This window comes from Lactuca virosa, chromosome 6 (assembly GCF_052849685.1).
Source record: "Lactuca virosa cultivar CGN04683 chromosome 6, Lactuca_virosa_CGN04683_v6, whole genome shotgun sequence".
Classification (NCBI taxonomy): domain Eukaryota; kingdom Viridiplantae; phylum Streptophyta; class Magnoliopsida; order Asterales; family Asteraceae; genus Lactuca; species Lactuca virosa.
Window position 1 is genome coordinate 75,512,920 of NC_136431.1, and position 21,827 is coordinate 75,534,746.

Genomic DNA, 21,827 nt, shown 5'->3' on the forward strand with positions numbered 1-21,827 from the left:
AGCATCCATGTGGCAGCATGTTGTCTCGAGCGGTATTAGTGTCTCATGTTTGCAGGTGCGGACGGAGAAACTGATTGGTTGGGAAGTGATAAGACACTCACAGTGGGATCAACTGAGCCTTGGCCAAGTATAAGTGATCTGTATGGATAATTGGGTCTGTGACCCTGTTTTATAGTGGGAACCTCGAGTTATCAGAAGTTGAGTAGTCAGTTGAGGGATAAGCGGGCTGGTTTCATCGTTAAATGATTAAGTATGAGTGGTCTGTCAGGGAATCAGACCATCTCAAAACAGCAGATTTCAGACGGAGTAGATGTGAACTTGTTGCGAGGAATTCGTTCACCTGTGGATTTTAGGGCTTTGCGAAGATTGGTCACGGCTACCCTGGGAAGGCTAGGGTGTGCCCAGGATGGTGACCATGTTACTAGAGTGGTTGGGCATGTAAGGAATGGTTTCGAGGACGAAATTTAATTTAAGTGGGGGAGAATTGTAACACCCCATTTATTAAATAAATAAATGAGCAAATTTATGAATGAACAGTAGCCTAAAATCAATAATATTAGTGGGGTGTTGGTTTTGGGGAGCCAAGTATTACAATTTAGATTATTCGGGGGCTAAAGTGTAGTTTCGGAATTTAATCTGAAATGATTTTTAGAAGCTGGGGGCTGAATCGTAAATGTCGAATTAAAGATGAAAAGATTTTATGGAGGCAGGGGCTAAAAGGGTAACTTATGGACTCATTTTGAAGAAAAGGGGGAGGGAGGGACCGAATATGTAATTATGGGGAAGATGCTTAACGACTGCCTCCATATATAAGGAAGCGAACCCTAACCCTAATAGGGAGATGCAGCCGTCACTTACACCCTCCACCCTTCAGCCGCCACCTCCTAGCCTCGCCGGAATCGATGAACGCCGCCACGCATGCTCTTCCGGTCAGCCGTGGCAACCAAGGGACTGTCGTTCCCAGCCGACAACGGTGCCATTAGCTTGAGACGTCAGCCTCTAGCGTCCTCGTCGCCACCTTGTAGTCAAACGCCACCGCCACCTCCGTTTTAACGACCTCCAATGCCGCCACCACCATTGTTGGGGTCACAAACCACCACCGATAACCGATTGCGACCCCGACGACGGACGAGGCCGATTCCACGGCTGCTATAGTTGTTCTAAATCGCAACTCTTCTTCTTCTCTTATTTATTCCGCCGCTTGCCGCCTCGCTGCCGTCGCTGCGGTCATTTCCGACGAGAAAGCGAAGCCACCGTCGTCCGCCGCTGCTTGCTAATGACCGCCACCACCGTAGTTTGTCGCCAGTGACGCTGTGAGCAATCGGGACGACCACCGGGGGTCGACAAGGGTTGGATTCGCTGCGGTGTGGTCATGAAGGATCGGGAATCCTCGGGGATTAAGAAACCACCGCCACCACCGTGAGGTGGTGGCTGCCATCGTGAAAGAGTTGTTGCCACCGCCGTGAACCACCAGGTGGGTTGCTGGACCTTGTGAGCAAATCAGAATCGTGTAGGTGTATGTGTTTTGTAGTGTGAGGGTTTTGTTGGCCGGAAAACCAAGAACAGCCACAACCACCACCGTAAGGTGGTGGCTACCACCATGTGCCACCATGCGTGTGTGTTTATGTTAGTTAGTGTGTGTGTGTTTATTTTTGGATTTTGCGTTGTAAACTGTAATCATGTCAGACTAATGAAAAGGAAAACCCTAACCACCACCGTGAGGTGGTGGCTGCCGCCCCCTGCCACCACCGGCCGCCGTGTCGGGTGGCGCTGTGCCTCGTTTGTATTGTGAATCGTTTGGTATGCTTGGACAGAATGGGCCCGATGAAACCCTAGTGGGCCCAATGAAACCCTAGTGGGCCTAATGAAACTGTAATGGGCCCAATGAAGCCCTAATTGACCTAAAGGCCCAAACATGTGACTAATGGGCCTTGTGAAACCCTAATGGGCCTAATGAACCCTGTTTGATCAAAAGACTTAGCTATTGGGCCTATTGGGCTAAGATGGGGTTGGAAACCCAAATTAGGGTTTAAAAAACCCTAATTCTGGATATATGGGCCTTAGACGTATCGGGACCCACATTTGGGCCATTGGAATGGAATTGTGAATTACACCCAATCACACCATATGACTTATCTAGTAGAGTGATGAACGTAATGGATTAAGTCCTTAATGGGTTAAGTGAGAAACACTTAGCCTTAATTGTCATTTTATGTGAAACCCTAATTTTGGGAATTTGATCGGGACCGCACTTGAATTATTCACTAAACTTAATACATTAATTAATAATCATTTGCAATCAACCTAAGTCAATATTGGACTTAATATATTAAGTCCTTACTGAGTTAAGTAGGAAAACTTAACCCTAATCATCATTTTATGTGAAAACCTTAATTTCACTTGGGACTTGAGTTGGGCCTTTCCATTGGGCTTTGGTAATTGGATTATTAATGGGTCATCCAAGAATAATCATATGGACTAGAATATGTTGATGGGCTTAGGGTAAGGCTCATATGAGGGTTTGGGCCCCATTTGGAAAATTGGGCAATAGATGGGTCATAGTTTGGGCCTTAATGATTATATGATATTGGGCCAATAGAATGTCAAATGTTGGACTGGAATAAATGGTTGGGCCTTAGAGTGAGACCATTTAAAGGTTTAGGCCCAATTTGGAAAATTGGGCCATATGTTGGGCTTTGACTCATAGTTGACTGTTGGGCCTTTGGATTGGGCCTTGGGCTTGGATCAAGCTAAGATTGGGGTAAAGCAGTCTTTTACCCCAAGCATGGACTTATGGTTATGTATTGGAACCCAATTATTAATTGGGTGTTATTTTGATGTTGACAGTTCGGGAACCTGTCATCCAGCAGCTGGGGTTGGGTCTGCGGGACTTCAGCAGTGTGAGGTGAGTTACCTTCCAGCAGAAGTGGGTCTAAGGCCACAATGACGGCCCACTAGTAGGAGTTGTTTGTTAGATAATTGTCTTTGTGATAATTGTCTGGTTAGCCACTATCTGATATGTTTTATGTGCTAGCATGATATGATGTTATGTGATAGTGGTAGTAGGGGGAATACTCCCCGATTACCGGTTGATAGGGACGAAGGGGTAGTTTAGTACCCAGCTATGCTAGACTAATTATGATATATGTGATATGATATTATGTGGTAGTAGTAGGGGGTGAAATAGTCCCCGGTTACCGGTCGGCAGGACCGAAGGGGTAGGTTGGGCACCTAGATCTGCCTGACAGGGGTAGGTTGGGCACCCCGGTATGCCTAACAGGGGTAGGTTGAGCACCCCGGTATGCTCAGCAGGGTAGGTCGGGTACCCAGATATGCCTGACATGGGGTAGGTCGGGCACCCCGGTATGCCTGACAGTGTGTGATTTGCATGGTATGTGGTAGGATGGGGGAACTCACTAAGCTTTGTGCTTACGGTTTTCAGTTTTGGTTTCAGGTACTTCGTTTTCAAAGGAAAGGAGCCGGCTCGATCGCAGCGCATCACACTATGGTTTTACGCATATGAGATCTTTGGGATTACACTCTGATATTGTTTTATGATAACATGTTTTGATTATTTCTACTTTGGTTTTGACATGAGATGTTATTATGGATGTTTTATTACTTACGGTTTTATAATAACTTATTTAAAAATGAAATTTTTGGTCTTGAATTTTGGGGATGTTACAATTACCCTTTCATACTCATAACCCTTAAGGGTCAACTTTGGTCAAAGTCAAAGTCAAGGTCAAAGTCAACGCTCCGAGTTGACTCGACTCGTCGAGTTTTCCCCTCAACTCGCCCAGTTCCCATAAATCATAAAATCATGAAATCACAATCCAGCTCGTCAAGTTCTTCCATGAACTCGTCGAGTTCTTCCTTTCCAACAGAATCGAGACTTTTCAAATCAACTCGTCGAGTCCATCCTTGGAGTCGTCGCGTTCCTGAGTCTGTTAGATCCTTCTTAACTCATTAAGCTATTATCCTTCACACTAAGGCCTCATCTTCTGGATCCAAGCATGAAATACGTCTAGAAGGGTAAAGTTTCCTACTTTACCCATTACGGACCTCTCCTAACACATAAAACTCAAACCCTAACCCAAAAGGGCTTAGATCCAACTCCAAAAGCCATCAAAACTTCAAGATATGCCATGAGGTCATAGATCTGGACTCTAGGGACAATTTGGTCACGTAAAGCTCCCATCTTTACTTGCATGCATGACCTACTAGAGCTTAGAAGACCAAAATGGTCATCTAAAAGTTACATGGGACTTCCATGGCCATAAAGTTGGCACATTTATGCCATGAAGTCCCCTCAAGGCCCTAGATCTGAAGGGCTTGCCCAAGTGGGACGTCCAAATCCCAATCATCAACAAACTTGGACCAAAACATGAAAGAAAGCATCATAAAACTAGATCTAAGCATGCCATGGACAAGGTTGAAGCTTTATACCTCAGATGATTTAGAAATGAAGCCCAACTTCTGGATCTACTCTCCTCCCACACGTCCTTGCTCCTCCTTCAAGCTTCTTCTTCTTCAAACTCAACAAGAATGCACAAGGTTAGCTCACAATCACCAAAAATGGCTTAGGGTTTCGTGATTAGGGTTTTGGACAGTGGAGGATGGAAATGAGGCCAGCTTATGGGGGTTAAGGTGTTTAAATAGGGTGCAAAACCCTGAAAATTAGGGTTTCATTCTGCCAGCCTACTCGTCGAGTTGAGGCCTCTCAACTCGTTGAGTAGGTTTCTTAACCCACGTCCCAATTCATCCCTACTCGACGATTCTAGGGCTCCCAACTCGTCGAGTTTCACTACAAAAGTGAATAATTTATAAATTTAAATACATACAAGAAACCAGGCGTTACATTTTGCCTGTGAGCTATCCGAACTTTTGTTAGAAATGGCTATAAGTTAAGCTACTCTTATTATGCTTCAACTGTAACTTATATTTATATTCATAGTCGTTATTATGAATTTATTAATAAGATTTATCAGTGATTCAATGTCATAATACTGATTGATCTACTTACAGGAATGATGTCTAGGCTAGATTTAGTAAGGTCTTTAAAGTGTGATTTCCAAACAGTATACTCAGTATACCAAACAGACCCCACCTTCGATATGATCTTACATGGTTATTTATTATTTGATATATCTAGATGTAGACATTGGGATTATTGAGGAATCTAGACTATCATTAGTCACATTGAATACAAGACTAAGACTCAGTGAGTGCATAGTTACGTTCATCTTACACATAGATATTAAGTATTTAACTGCTTAGATGCTATGTGTGCCCATTATCTATATTTACAAATACTTGTGCTCAATATAGCTTACTTGGTTAAAGTATATTTTTATAAGTTATGAACCTATTTATCTTATCATACCTAAAGTATATTGGGTAATGAAGGGTCATAGAAAATAAAATATGATGAGAGGTTGTAGCCAACATGGTATTATTGTACTAGTGGGGATTATTCATCTAGTAAGGTATAGAGGATGGGCCACAAACTATTGTAGACAAGTATGGTGAAACACAGAAAACCGTGCAAGTTGTAGGTGTTTATAAGATATATATGGCTAGGTTTACAACCTGTGTGTGTTAATCGGTCATAGATGGACTGGTTTACGACCTGTAGATGTTAATAATTTGTATGCGGACAGGCTTACGTCCTATATGCATTAATGAATCGTACACGGACAGGTTCTGTAGGTCTTACTGAACTACACATGGACAGGTCTCTAACCTATAGATGTTAAGGAACAACATATGGACAAGACTACGGCTTGTAGGTATAAATAAATTGTTCATGAGGGTACTTTGCTTACCCCATGGTTGTCTTATTAACACATATTCATAAGGAATTGTTGAGGGAACATTTTTTACTTAGAGATCCTTTAGGATAGATCCCTTGAGATCATTGATTTAGGAGCAGGGAGTGAGAATAACGGGAATGGGTAATCATGTTATTTTCTTGATGCAAAATATATAATTAATTAGTTATAATATTGTGGGATGAAAACCCTATGTGCTCACCAGGCTCCCAAGCCTAACCAGCTCAGCTTCTTTGTATCACAAGTAGCAATACAAAGGTACATGGATAGTAATGTTTGGATCTGAGGAGAGTTTCGAGGAGGTGTAGGCCATGGTATAATATTATGTTGTAAGGCCTGTAACTGCATTTATGCTTATGTTTCCTGTATAAGTTATGACATCACAAGTTTTTAATAATCAATGAAAAAAATTCTTCGGAATTACTTTTATGGGACATGTTCCACATTTACAAAGAATACTGTAACACCCAGAATCAGGAAGATCAGGAAAGGGAAGAAAAGCTCTAAGTCAAAGGAGTCAACTCGTCGAGTCCAAGGAGGAATTCGACGAGTCTGGGAGACTGACTCGGCGAGTCTGGTCTGGGTTGGGAAACCCTAATTTTGGGACTTGGCACCCTATTTAAGCATCTCATTCCCATTTTTAGGGTTTCATTTACAGCCCCCACTGTCCAGAGCGAAGCCCTAGTGCCCTCCATGAAAGTGTGAGCTATTATTGTGTGTTCTTGAGTGATTTGAAGTCTAGAAGAAGAAGAAGGAGTTGGAAGAGCTAAGGAGTGATTGTAGATCCAGAAGGAGTCCCTCTTCCTCATCACTTTCTGGTAATCAAGCTCTTACCTTGATCTATGGTTTCTTAGATCTCTTCATGTCCCTTTTATGAGACTTTTGGGACCATTCCCAAGGCCAACCCGAGTATTGAGCCTTTGAGGACGAATAGAGACTGGATCGGAGTATCTTTGAGCCTTAGGAGCTCTGAGGAAGAAGCTTTTCTCAGCTGTGGTTTCCTTTCATGGCTTAGACCTCCATTATAGCTTGGATTTGGTGTTCTAGCCCCACAACCCCTTGCATGTACGTAAAGTCAGCAACTTTACGTGCAATGCTAGCATAACGAGTCTAGATCTATGAGTTGGAAGTGTTGGAATAGGCTGAAAGAGACAGAATAGAGTTGTCACAAGGAGGACTCGGCGAGTCAGTTCATGGACTCGGCGAGTCGGGTCGTAAAACCCAAACCCTTCCGTTTATGAGTCGGATCAGTGAGTGGGGTTAGAAAAGGACTCAGCCAGTCTGTGTCCATGATGGACATGAATATCATGGTACTCGATGAGTTCAAGGAGGAACTCGGCGAGTCCAAGGCAATCTTCTTAGCTGATGAAGATGGACTCGGCAAGTTGTAGAACAACTCGGCGAGTCGGTTGAAGATAGTCCTGAAGTGTTAGATGAAGGGGAACTCGTCGAGTTCTCGCTAGACTCGACGAGTGGAGTCGGGGTTGTTTTGGGATTTGAGGAGCATGGACTCGGCGAGTTGGTAGAACAACTCGGCGAGTTGATTCAACTGGAAGGTTGACTTTGACCAGGACCTTGACCAGAGTTGACTTAGTTGACCTCTAGAGGACAGCTTAGGCTAAGTTCAATTATTTGGTGTTGGTAACCCGGTGAGCTAGGAGAGCAGCGCTTCAGAGAATAGTCGATTAGCAGCCAGAGGATTATCAGCAGAGTTCAGCAGTACAGGTGAGTTTCCTTCCAGTAGGAACGGGTCTACGGCCACAATGCCGGCCCGTTTAGATAGCAGTAGTTCCGGACTTTGGTCCGATGCAGTAGTACAGTATGCTTGATGTCTTTATGATTCAGACATGTTTATGTGTTAGTTAGTCCGGACCTCGGTCCGATGCAGTATGCAGTATATGTGTTTATGCTAGTAGCTATGATTATGTTATGCTATGTTCAGTTAGTCCGGACTTCGGTCCGATGCAGGGGGCAAGGCCCCAGTTAGTCCGGACTTCGGTCCGATGCAGGGGGCAAGGCCCCAGTTAGTCCTGATTTCGGTCCGATGCAGGGGGCAAGGCCCCAGTTAGTCCGGACTTCGGTCCGATGCAGGGGGCAAGGCCCCAGTTAGTCCGGATTTCGGTCCAATGCAGGGGGCAAGGCCCCAGTTAGTCCGGATTCGGTCCGATGCAGGGGGCAAGGCCCTAGTTAGTCCGGGCTTCGGTCTGATGCAGTGGGCAAGGCCCAATATGTGATTTATATGTTATTGTATGGTATGTGGTAGTTTGGGGGAGCTCACTAACCTTCGTGCTTACAGTTTTCAGTTTTGGTTTCAGGTATTTCCGGTAGCGGAGAGTAGAGCTCGGGATGATCGCATGGCACACACGATAACTAGTCAGCCTGGGATGTTTTACTCTGATAAGAAGATTATGTTTGAATTCACATTATGATTTTATGTTATGATTTGTGTTAGGAATTGACAATTGTGGTTTAAGTAATGTTTTTAAAACGAAATTTTTAGTCATGATTTTTGGGTCGTTACAAGTTGGTATCAGAGCCTTGGTTTGAGGGATTCGGGCGCACTCCCGAGTGTGTCTGAACTCAAACTAAGGAAGTGGTATAAAGTTTTCAAAAGAAAAGAGTTTTAGAAAAGCAAAAAAGAAACTTAAAAAGGAAAAGAGTTTTAGAAAAGCAAAAAGAATTTTTAGAAAGAAAAGAACTCTGAAAAGAGAAAAAGGGTGTGGTGCATACAATCAGCCGAGCTCAAGTAAGTACTCCCAAATTACCCATACAAGTTTATGTTATGATTATCAGTTTCAGTTTCAGCAGAACAACATGCTAGAATAGGACTAAGGATCTAGGAGGATGCCTTATGTGCCTGCTATATGTGTTTCAGCTTTATGAGAATTACATGCTAGTATTGAGTAGACAGTAGTAGGATAGCCTGTTTAGGTTATGCCTGATAGTATGAGCTTAACATAGTATGCTAGTACAGTTTCTTCTTATGAGGATAGAATTGCTTGAGTAGTTTCCTGTGTCTGAATGCTGCTTGCTTTGTGTTTTGTGGGACTCTGAGTGATGGGAGTTAGCCATTAGGTGAATACGTCACGTCACATGTGATCAGGGTTGAATAATCTCAGAGTGCTGGATTTGGTCCTATTGCGCAGCTCTCGTTTGAGTCTAACCGTTGTAGGAACGAGTCTTTTACTCGAAGGATTATCTAAGCCTCGTCACTAGTGATGGTATTCAGGTGATGACTAATTGGCATTACAAGGAAGCTTTCAGCAGCTGAGGACTGGTTTGGGTAGAGTCGGAGATTTGCCTAGGTCAAGCCTAGGATGAGAGTAGCAGAGATCAGTAGCAGTAGAAGGGACTTGGTTGAGTTAAGGTAACTCTTGAGGAAAGTGCGGATAGATGTGGAAGTTAGTATGGGCCCGTACTACTGAAAGCAGAGGATCCGTACTCGATTCAAGAAGGGCCAAGACGAAACCAGGGAAATTGTAGAGTGTGTGTGAGATCCCTCAGCAGCAATGAGTATTCTGACAGTTAATGCGATATGTTTTCAGCATGGTGACGTTGCGCAAGATACCAGTTAGCAGTTCAGGTGCCGGGGAGGGATCTGGCTCAGGCTCTAGAGCCGGACAGCTTGATGGTCAGATGAGAGATGTCATTTCCACAGAGTATATGCGCAACATCATTGATCAGACTCCTGTGATATTCGGTTCGGTTAGGGAGGCCATCGTGGAGCTTTTGGACAGTCGTCTTGAGGCCTTTAGGGCCGGGATAGTTTCAGGGCAGTTTGGGGCTTGTCTAGAGCCCGGCTCTTATGGATCCCAGGGATCCATCAGGGAGGGGGATCCCATTTTTAGCTCTTGCCATCAGGGGTCGGGAGTGAGTGGGGCACCCTGTCCCCAGGAGAGTTCTCTGCGTGATTGGGTTACTGCGGAGGTTTCACGAGTCGTTCGCGAGGAACTACCCGACATCATCGAGAGGGTCACTGATAGGTTGACCGAGAAGCTCCAGGATCAGACAGCGGTTGTTCAGACGATTGATGGGGACGATGGGGTAACGCAGGAGCGAGAGATTGACCGGGAGTCAGAAAGGAAGAGGAAACCGGATGAGGTTCAGGGGCCCACAGGTTCGGGTAAAAGAACCAAAGGGCCGAGTTCGAGATCGAGAGACTTCCAGGGTCGCAGCCGATGCGGTAAGTGTGGCAGGACGCATGGGGGTGCGTGTAGGAGTAGTAGAGGTGGTGATCCTGGTTGTTTCAAGTGCGGCCGGACTGGTCATTTTAGCAGAGATTGTACTGCTACCATCGCCCAGGGACTTGACCCAATATGTTTCCATTGCAGTCGAAGGGGCCACAAGAAGGCCCACTGTCCGAGTTTGTGTTCAGCAGGGCAGGTGACAGTTCTTGCCCCTGTGACTTCGAGAACCGCCAGCAGACGTCAGGGTCGGGCAAGGGCGCCCACGGCTCAGAGCAGAGCATTCCGGTTGATTTCAGCAAGGATTCGAGCAGCACGGGAGGTTGGAGGTACGTATCTTTTACCCTCCTGTCAGTTATTATTTATGATGTTGTTGTTATGTTACTGCACCGATTTAGTAGGTACATATGTTGGAATATTATATTACCTACTTGTGAGTGATTCATATGCCATCTGCATATCTTGGATTTGGAATGATAGCTGGAGGACGTCCCCTGTAGAGCAGGTTACTTCGGATGCAGTAACTATAGCAAGTATGAGTAAGACTCGGTAGTATCTCACTACCTTTGGGAAGGTGTAGTTCGGGTATAGATCGGTTATATTCCAGCACGAGGATCACCTGAGGGAGGTGCTAGAGACTTTGAGAAGGGAGAGACTTTTTGCAAGGTACTCCAAATGTGAGTTCTGGTTGTGCGAGGTGCAATTTCTTGGGTACCTTGTCAATCAGAAGGGTATTCTAGTCGTTCCGGCTAAGGTAGAGGCCGTGATACAGTGGGAGTTTCCGAGGTCTCCAATTGAGATTCGGAGCTTCCTGGGTCTAGCAGGTTATCACCAGAGATGTATTCAGATTCTCGAAGTCATGTGATCTTTTGGATTGGTTAGTAGTGACACGCTAGCAATGGCAAGCATGGTTTTCAGCAGATTGGGCATAGAATGGTAAGAAGGATTGAGGATCCTTCCAGCATCGTGTGCTGTAAGACGATAGTAGAATCAAAGTGGGGGAGTATCATCCAAGGATTCAGAAGTAGGAGCAGTTTTGAAACTGAGATAAGTTTCACTTCCTTATCAGAAAGGAAGACAGCCTAGGCAGCTGTGTGGTTTGAGGATAGTGTGAGATGGAAGTTTGGAAAAACTTGCCAGAAGGGAGATCGCATTCCCGTAATGGTTGCCAGCAAGCCTTAGGGAATCAGGTTGGGGACTCCAGTCAGGACCTGGGTCCAGTCTTGAATGATACGTCGAATGTATACTAGCAGTCAGATAGTGTTAGAGTGTTGTAAGTCTGCGGGTGTAGCCGTAGAATTCACTAGCAGTCAGATAGTGTTAGAGTGTTGTAAGTCTGCGGGTGTAGCCGTAGCATTCACTAGCAGTCAGATAGTGTTAGAGTGTTGTAAGTCTGCGGTTGTAGCCGTAGCATTCACTAGCAGCCAGATAGTGTCAGAATGTTGTAAGTCTGCGGGTGTAGCCGTATCATTCATTAGCAGTTAGGTAGTGCTAGAGTGTTGTGAGACTGTGGGCGTAGCCGTGGAATATTCTTGGCTGGTAGACAGCTTGAGCGCGTTGTTAGGATGTGGAAGGAACATTAGCCCCCAGTTCGGGCGTAGCAGTAAGGATGTGGAAATCCACGAGGTGGATTTCGGAATCATCTGGATGGATTAGACCTAGTTGAGCCAGCGATAAGAGTGTAGGAATGCCACTACAGCTTTGAGATCGAGGAAGCAATGGATTGCTTCAGATTACTTGTTATATAAGGCTACAATTGGTCACGTAGCAATCACGCTTAGCCGCGGGTTGGTAACATCAGGATTCGACGCTCGGACCCGATCGGTTGGATCAGGAGGTTGTTAGAACCTCAGTGACATGATAACTCGTGGTAATTAGTTCCAGGGAAGGTTTTTGGTTCGGAGGTCGTGTGAGGCGACTAAAATAGGGAGTCCTTGGCACTACAGTCGGGTTGGAACCCGATATTTCAGATGGCTGACGTATGAATTGAGACCAGGAAGGTCTCGAGAGATATTGGAAAGCAGCCATGTAGCAGCATACCGTTTCAGGCAGCTCAGTGCTTCAGGCAGTTCAGTGTTTCAGGCAGTTCAGTGTTTCAGGCAGTTCAATGCTTCAGGCAGTTCAGTGCTTCAGGCAGTTCAGTTTTTCAGGCAGTTCAGTGCTTCAGGCAGTTCAGAGCTTCAGGCAGCTCAATGTTTCAGGCAGTTCAGTGTCTCAGGCAGTTCAGTGCTTCAGGCAGTTTAGTGTTCCAGGCAGATCAGTATTACAGACAGTGTTGGGCCTCCAGCAGTAATGGTATTTTGGACTTTCATGGATAGCTTGGGGAGTGGCAAGTCACACATAGCACGATTATCCGAGTTATGGCCAAGTATAAGTAGATCGCAGTGATAAGTGGATCTATGAATTCTGTTGTTCTAGTGGGAACCTGGAGTAGTCAGCATGTAAGGAATGGTAAGGAATGATAAGGAATGATTTCGAGGATGAAATCTAATTTAAATGACTGGAGTAATAGATAGCGTGAAAGGAATGTTCTTCGCAGTGGCAGGGGAGATGGTTAGTTATGGAGAGTTGCCTTGGGGAAGCCAGAAAACGCTCAAGGAAAAGAGGGTGAGTCCCTAGGATGTTCATCATAAGTACCCGGGGAGTACCAGATGGATGGTCAGTTGGGTAAGATGGGTTCTCAGGATTGATGAGAATTAGAGTGCACTTAAGGTGATTAGCTACAAGAACTAATTTTATTCTGAGTGACCGGGCGGAAGGTCCAAGGAAGTGGTCGGCCGGAGTTATACTCATCAGGCAAGGGTGATGCGAACGGATTGCAGGACAGTTGGTCGTAGCAGACTTCGAGGACGAAGTCTAGTTTAAGTGGGGGAGAGTTGTAACACCCAGAATCAGGAAGATCAGGAAAGGGAAGAAAACCTCTAAGTCAAAGGAGTCAACTCGTCGAGTCCAAGGAGGAACTCGACGAGTCGGAGCGTGACCCGTGTCGCGGAGTAAGTGACCGACTCGGTGAGTCTGGGAGACTGACTCGACGAGTCTGGTCTGGGTTGGGAAACCCTAATTTCGGGACTTGGCACCCTATTTAAGCATCTCATTCCCATTTCTAGGGTTTCATTTACAGCCCCCACTGTCCAGAGCGAAACCCTAGTGCCCTCCATGAAAGTGTGAGCTATTATTGTGTGTTCTTGAGTGATTTGAAGTCTAGAAGAAGAAGAATGAGTTGGAAGAGCTAAAGAGTGATTGTAGATCCAGAAGGAGTCCCTCTTCTTCATCACTTTCTGGTAATCAAGCTCTTACCTTGATCTATGGTTTCTTAGATCTCTTCATGTCCCTTTTATGAGACTTTTGGGACCATTCCCAAGGCCAACCCGAGTATTGAGCCTTTGAGGACGAATAGAGACTGGATCGGAGTATCTTTGAGCCTTAGGAGCTCTGAGGAAGAAGCTTTTCTCAGCTGTGGTTTCCTTTCATGGCTTAGACCTCCATTATAGCTTGGATTTGGTGTTCTAGCCCCATAACCCCTTGCATGTACGTAAAGTCGGCAACTTTACGTGCAATGCTAGCATAAGGAGTCTAGATCTATGAGTTGGAAGTGTTGGAATAGGCTGAAAGAGACAGAATAGAGTTGTCACAAGGAGGACTCGGCGAGTCAGTTCATGGACTCGGCGAGTCGGGTCGTAAAACCCAAACCCTTCCGTTTACGAGTCGGATCAGTGAGTGGGGTTAGAAAAGGACTCAGCCAGTCTGTGTTCGTGATGGACATGAATATCATGGTATTCGATGAGTTCAAGGAGGAACTCGGCGAGTCCAAGGCAATCTTCTTAGCTGATGAAGATGGACTCGGCGAGTTGTAGAACAACTCGGCGAGTCGGTTGAAGATAGTCCTGAAGTGTTAGATGAAGGGGAACTCGTCGAGTTCTCGCTAGACTCGACGAGTGGATTCGGGGTTGTTTTGGGATTTGAGGAGCATGGACTCGGCGAGTTGGTAGAACAACTCGGCGAGTCGAGTCAACTGGAAGGTTGACTTTGACCAGGACCTTGACCAGAGTTGACTTAGTTGACCTCTGGATGACAGCTTAGGCTAAGTTCAATTATTTGGTGTTGGTAGCCCGGTGAGCTAGGAGAGCAGCGCTTTAGAGAATAGTCGATTAGCAGCCATAGGATTATCAGCAGAGTTCAGCAGTACAGGTGAGTTTCCTTCCAGTAGGAACGGGTCTACGGCCACAATGTCGGCCCGTTTAGATAGCAGTAGTTCCGGACTTTGGTCCGATGCAGTAGTACAGTATGCTTGATGTCTTTATGATTCAGGCATGTTTATGTGTTAGTTAGTCCGGACCTCGGTCCGATGCAGTATGCAGTATATGTGTTTATGCTAGTAGCTATGATTATGTTATGCTATGTTCAATTAGTCCGGACTTCGGTCCGATGCAGGGGGCAAGGCCCCAGTTAGTCCGGACTTCGGTCCGATGCAGGGGGCAAGGCCCCAGTTAGTCCTGATTTCGGTCCGATGCAGGGGGCAAGGCCCCAGTTAGTCCGGACTTCGGTCCGATGTAGGGGGCAAGGCCCCAGTTAGTCCGGATTTCGGTCCGATGCAGGGGGCAAGGCCCCAGTTAGTCCGGATTCGGTCCGATGCAGGGGGCAAGGCCCCAGTTAGTCCGGGCTTCGGTCCGATGCAGTGGGCAAGGCCCAATATGTGCTTTATATGTTATTGTATGGTATGTGGTAGTTTGGGGGAGCTCACTAACCTTCGTGCTTACAGTTTTCAGTTTTGGTTTCACGTATTTCCGGTAGCGGAGAGTAGAGCTCGGGATGATCGCATGGCACACACCATAACTAGTCAGCCTGGGATGTTTTACTCTGATAAGAAGATTATGTTTGAATTCACATTATGATTTTATGTTATGATTTGTGTTAGGAATTGACAATTGTGGTTTAAGTAATGTTTTTAAAACGAAATTTTTAGTCATGATTTTTGGGTCGTTACAAATACTTTGTTTTAAATAAGCATAAAGAAAATGTGTTTTTGGGACATGAAAATGGGGATGTCACAGTTGTTATCAGAGCATTATTTTAAGCGAACTACGAATGTGGAGGATTTCTAGACTTAAACACAGAATGTTAAGAAATGATCATGAGGTGTGTGTCCATTTTCTTTTAGGTTGTATACCTAATTTGGCACAAGCTCTAGCTTACATTAGGATAAGATGCCTAATTTTCTGTTATGTACTAAATGATTTAAATTAGAGCAGCTTTTGAATCCAAGCTTTGTGCACCTAGATTTATCTTTTGGAGGTATAAAGTTTCAACCTTGACAACTCTTTCATGTAGATATAGCTAGTTGGTTTTTGGTTATGGTTTTGGTCCCTTTGAGGTGGTTCTTGTGAGTAGAAGTTACTCCAGAACCTTTGAGCTTCATATTTGGTCCTTGTTGAGGTTATGGAGTCATAAAGCTTGGATCTTGATGGGTGTAGATCTTCCATGCATGATTTGGTAGTTATTTGATGAAGTTTGGGACTTAGGGTTTTGATTTGGGTCCCATTGAGTTATGCTAAGTCATAAAGTTGGAAACTTTATGACTTGAGAAGTCCCTTTGAATCAGATCTGGAAGTTTGGACTAAGGTATTAAGGTAAAAGCTTGCATCTTGGCCTCTTTATGGAGTTAGAAGGCTTGAAATCATGATTGGGTCCTTTTGGACCATGCAAAAGTTCCAAGTTGACAACTTTATGGACTAAGTCACCGATATGAAGCTATTTTGAGGACTTGAACGTTGGACTTAAGGTATTAAGACGTTTGGGATATTTTTTGGATAATGACCGGGAATGTCGTGATTTCATCTCGGGAACGCGGAGCGTTCAGGCAAAGGGTCCCGATCGGTGGTCCGGCAACGAACGCCCTGCGCTCCACTAGGAAACGCAACGCGTTCGGTTCATCAGAGGGCTTTTTGCGCTTTTGGTCATGGACCTGTGTTGGCGTTCGGGCTTGTTTCTTTGGGCTATAAATTATCTGTTTGGGCTCTGGTTGGGCCTCAGGACTTTGAGTGGACCTTAGGTTTGGTTTGGGCCTCGAGTTGGGTTGTTGGGCCATTAGTGCGCCTTGGGCCAAGTTGGGTTGGACCCATTAAGGAAAGGGTAAAATGGTCTTCTACCCTAGGAGTCGGGACTTATGAGTTGAGGCCGCGGTTATGGATTATGGCATAATTACTAATTGAGATTTATTTGTTGTTAGTGTGGGATTTCCGGTTCGGTAGCCGAGTGTTATCAAATTTCAGCGGATCGAGGTGAATTTCCTCCTGTAGGAACGGGTCGAAGGCACCAATGTCGGCCCGTATATGTATGTTAGTATGTTCCGAACCGAGGTCCGATGTCGGGCGGTGCCCGATGTATGTTTATATGTTTTCCGGATTACGATCTGATGTCGGGCGATGCCCGAGGAATGTTTGTATGCTTCATGTCTTTGTGATTCTTGCATGTGTCTGTAATTTGTATGTTTCCGAATTTCGGTCCGATGTCGGGCGATGCTCGAGGAATGTTTATATGTTTTCCGGATTTCGGTCTGATGTCGGGCGGTGCCGGATGAATGTTTATATGTTATGTTATGTGATATTTTATGTGTATTGAGATATGTTTATATGCATGCCGAGCTCAGCTCGATGCCGGGCGGGACCCGATGCCGGACATTGTCTGATGTTGGGCGGGGCCCGATGCCGGACATTGTCTGATGCCTGGTGGGGCCCGATGAAGGGGCGGGGCCCATGATATGTTTATATGTGATTAGGTTTATGGTATGTGGTAGTTTGGGGAGCTCACTAAGCTTCGTGCTTACATTTTTCAGTTTTGGTTTCAGGTACTTCCGGTAGCAAAGGGAAGAGTTCGGGATGACTGCATTGCACGCCATGATGTTTTAGCTTGGGATGTTTACTCTGATATATTTACATATGTTTTTGATATGGATACTCTGATTTTTATTCTTATGAATATATGATTCACGCTTTTGATGGAATGTTTTGATAACTACCGTCTATTTAATGATTTAAAATGAAATTTTTGGGACGTTATTTTATGAGTGTTACAACTTGGCATTTGAATATTATTCGTATCAAATTTTGATTTAGTTTTAATATCAAAAACTAACGATACATTGCATAACAATATATTTTTACATTTTAATCAACTTTTATATTTTATTAAATAGAAGTATAATTAAATAATTATATTTATTTATTATCATATATTAAAAATAAACAAATTGTAATGGTTGTTTCAACAAAAATAGATTGTAATTTAATCTTAAAATAGATAAGACTTGAGATTAAAGATTATTATGCATTGAAAAAAAAATTACTTATATTTTGCTCTATTGACAAAAAAAAAACACTCTTGACACTTTATTTACAATTTAACCATCGAACCATGCTATTTTTTGCGGTAAACTACTAATTGAGCCAAGTTGTAAATGATAGCCGATTCTAATGGTTAAATTGCAAAAAATTAAAATAAAGAATATATATATATATATATATATATATATATATATATATATATATATATATATATATATATATATATATATATATATATAAATATAAGCTTAGGTTATTATATTCTAACTATCTATTATGTAGATGTAGGATTAATTGTGGACCAACAATTTTAGTTATTTTAAGAAAATGCTTAATACATATTATTGAATTAAAGATAATTGAAAAATAACATCTAATTTCATGATAAGGGTATTTTAATCAATTATCATAAATTTAAAATAGGAAAATTGCAGATTTTATGGAATAACTAATTCTCTTAACTTTAAAAATCTAACATTTTTTTATAATAATTTTATAATTCGGACATTTTAACAGAATGTGATTATGGTTATATTGAAAAAAAACATTTTATTATGATATTATCAATATTACTAAAATCATTAATTACATTTATTTTTAACGAATACAACTATGAATATAAATTACATTTATTCTAAAATTGTTGATTATCACCAGAACATTCTTGAAGTTGTTGTAAGAATCATCATCTCCTTCTTGTAACGACTTCATCTTCTATCGGAATCCAGAATACACTTGATCCTATTCCAGAATCCAAAATGCGTTTGATCTTCTTTTCGAATCCAAAATACACTTTAGAAAAATTATTTTTGCAAGCTCATTTTATTCCAACCATAATAGAAAATTTCCACGTCACTTGATCTTCTTTAAGAATCCTGAACAAATGAACCAATTTGTTTGTAATAAGAAGATTAGAACTAACGAATTATTTATATACATATAAACACATTCTAATGGAATACATTTATAACAGACATTCTGACAGAATAGACAAATACCAACTGACAGAATAGACATGTTCATCCATAACTTGAGACATGGATCTTGCAATTGCCTATTACAGAAAAAGAAAACCATAAAAAGTTACTACAATTGAAAAAAGAGAGAGTACATTAAGATAAGAACAAATTGGGGTCCTTCTTTTCCTTGATAAACTCGAATAATCCATTTGTCCATATCATCTTTAAATAATAACTTCCAATGGAGCTTTGTTCTTTACTTCCTTCACTATCAAAGGACACGAATAATCTGCCACATACAACAATATCAACCAACAATGAAAAAGAAATAAAAAATAAATAAAAATAAATAACTTATTTCACATACCACAAGGAAATGTTGCAATTGCTTATGAAACATTTTCCAAGCACGTCATCTAGAAAACAATTGATATCTATTTTTTTTTTCATAAAAGAGAAATACTCAGTCTCAGGGTTGTAGTAAATATAACAAATTGATTGCCAAGAAAAGAGCATTACATTTTCAGAATTAGGGAGCTGTTGAAGCCTACTTTTAAGCAAAGGAATCCCACTCTGAAAACTTGGTAACACATTATCATCAAAGTAGAATCTTTCCTGCAAAAACCCATGAATAGGAAAAAGATATGAATACTTATATCCAAGCTAGTTGACATAGGCAAGGAATAAAACCAACCAAAGATAACAAGATCAAATTTTGAATAATGGAACCGACCTGCAGGAAGGACGAAAATGAAGGAAGAAATGACCAATAATCTAAAATTAGGTGAAATATAATCAGTTTTATTGAAATTGAGGATTGGATTCTCACTGAAACATCCATTGAGGAATCCTCGTTGCTTTAACTAAAGAGGGAGATAAGAGAGGGGGAATATACATACCATGGTTTCAATAAAATTCAATAATCTGGTAATCAGTAGTAAATGATATATAGAATCGAAAAATACCCAATTCAGGTTGATTTCCTAAGACAAAAGAAAGCCCTAGATTGTAAAATCATCATCGTAGGAAAGATACCACCAGATGTTGGTCTATATGAAACCACCCATAACTCCAATTAAACCCCTGCAGATCATCGTTGAGCCCTATCCTTGGCTTTGGCTTTATTCTAGCAAAATTGTGGCTGTATTCCTTGGTCACCGGGAATGAAGGCTTTGGGTATAAGAGTTTGATGTGCGACTAGCGTTTATCATATTCGACCACCGGACGCCCTAACACCACCACAGTTTCGCATCACAATCTGTGCAAGACACGATGAACACATAGGTAAGCCGTCAATTCGGAAAAAAAAATTACCTTTGATTTCCAATTATTTGAACGAAATGGAAATAGAAAAGCAGGATGTGGAAAAACGCGACGCTATATAGTATCCAATTCGTTATCTCGGTTTTCACTGAGGATTATTCATATAAAAGAAAAATAAGAGGAATATTGGAATGGAGCAAACGTTCGTGGGCAACAGTATCACTGCCAGAATTGGCCCTCTTTTTTCCGATCGCAGGAGGGTTAGGGATTTCGAATGGGAAAATACGATGTTGTTGACTGTTTTAAAGAGACAGGAGGATGGCACGATGATTATAAGAGATTAATTATGGAATTTATTTTACCTTTAATTCAAATGACAAAATTACTTTTATCCATGATTTTAAATTGATTGGCCCACACTATAAAGATACTTAGAATATATAAACCTAGTTTTTTGTGCTACCATCAATTTTCTTCTACTATAATAAATTAAGATAATTTGCCACATGTCAATCTTTAATGAGTTTTGACACTTGTCATTTTGTGATAATTTTTAAATAAATAATATTTACATGTCAATTTATGATTTTTTCTAATTTTTAAAATTAAAAAAGTCACGTAATACTTATAGTTATATATGTAAAGTATCAAATGTTATACTAAATTGCAATTATATATGTTTCTTCATTTTTTATTTCAAAATTTTATTTTAAAAAATACTTATTATTTATATTTTAATATTTTATTTTTTTTAATAAACCCGTGTAATACACGGGTTTTACACCTAGTGTCCTACAATTCTACTATAATTTTATCGGTAGAAAAAGAAAGTAAATGAAACAGAAATTCCTCCCTTGGTAATTAGTAGGCTAAATTTTCTATTAATGGTAGGTTTTTGCATTTTACTTCTTATTACTTTCTTGGGCCATTACAGCTTTTGGACTTTTTTAAATTGGTTTAGTCGTGTAGGCCAATTATATCAATAATAACCTTTCTTTTGAACCAGCATAATTAAGTATCCCACATTTGGTTTGTTTAACAAGTTGTTTCCAACTGCAATTCATTGCTCATTTATTCATTAGACCAACCAACCGTTAGACCTATATAACATGTGTTAATTGTAAAGGCTATTTACAAGCTTTCTTCGTCTGATATCTAATGGAAACGGAAAGCATTATTGAGTATCTTGAAAATAAAACTATCTTAGTCACAGGAGCATATATGTTATAGTTTTTAATTTATGTTTATATACTGCAGTTTTTGTTGAGAAGATACTAAGGATACAACCAAACATAAATAAGCTCTTTCTTCTTATAAGAGCTTCAGATTCAAACTTAGCCATGCATCGGTTACACACGGAGGTACCTATAATATATCATATGTATGAGCGAACTGAATATGGGGTTATTATACATCCACCATTATGTGTGGAAACCATAAAAACTAGGTAGTTTTTAATAAATAAATTAAAAAAAAACGATTATTTGACGCTGGGTAATAACCTACTGATTTCAATGTGATTTGTTTCTCTCATAAAATAAATTAAAATCCGTAAAACCATTCCGAAGTCGAAACTATGCTTTTTTTCATCTTAAAAAATTAGAACCCCATAGTTAAAACTTAAAACCTATTCCAACAAAAAAAAAAAGTTCTTTGCAAAAAGAAATATAAATTTATTTAGATAGAATAAATTCTTGCAAAAATATGCTACTCCTTTCTTTCTCACATTTTGAGATCTTCTCGTGCTTTTCCATTGGAATTAAATTGAAATAACAGCATAATTTTTTTTTAAATAACTTTTGTATTCAGATAGATATATATTCCAATCAAGTAGAACTGAACACGAACATTAAAAGTAGGGGGACGAAATCAAACGCTTCAAAACATAACTACATAAACAAATTTTATTTGATTCAAAACTACAACAATTCAAGATGAATATTTTTAGATCAGTTTTCAAGAACATCGTGAAATTTTCAACCAAAACATTTGTGAGTAGTTTTTTGAGGTTTTCTTCCTAGAAACCCATAACAATAATTGTTTTTTGATGTTGTTGTATAATACTTCCTTGCAAAGTTAACTAATAATTAACAAACAACAAAATAAAATATCAAGTTAACTAATAATTAACAAACAACAAAATAAAATATCAAATAACATGTATAGTTTGATAACAACTAACTTAAATTTTATAAAATATCAAATAACGTATATAGTTTAACAAAAAAAAATAATAAAATAAAAAAA

General features: G+C 41.3%; 1 long non-coding RNA gene across 7 annotated transcripts; it reads right to left on the reverse strand.

The window, feature by feature from the left end:
• Nucleotides 1–17,881: 17,881 nt before the first annotated feature.
• Nucleotides 17,882–19,899, reverse strand: LOC145121025 (uncharacterized). 7 transcript variants are annotated; one of them, XR_013714468.1, is made up of 6 exons: nucleotides 19,632–19,898; nucleotides 19,051–19,546; nucleotides 18,837–18,932; nucleotides 18,685–18,751; nucleotides 18,357–18,606; nucleotides 17,882–18,233 (listed from the first exon to the last, which is right to left on the reverse strand). It is a non-coding gene; the product is annotated as an uncharacterized LOC145121025 (long non-coding RNA). The 7 variants fall into 7 exon arrangements; XR_013714467.1 differs by having other exon boundaries at nucleotides 18,837–19,546; nucleotides 19,632–19,899; XR_013714465.1 differs by having other exon boundaries at nucleotides 19,051–19,899.
• Between the last annotated feature and the right edge of the window lie 1,928 nt (nucleotides 19,900–21,827).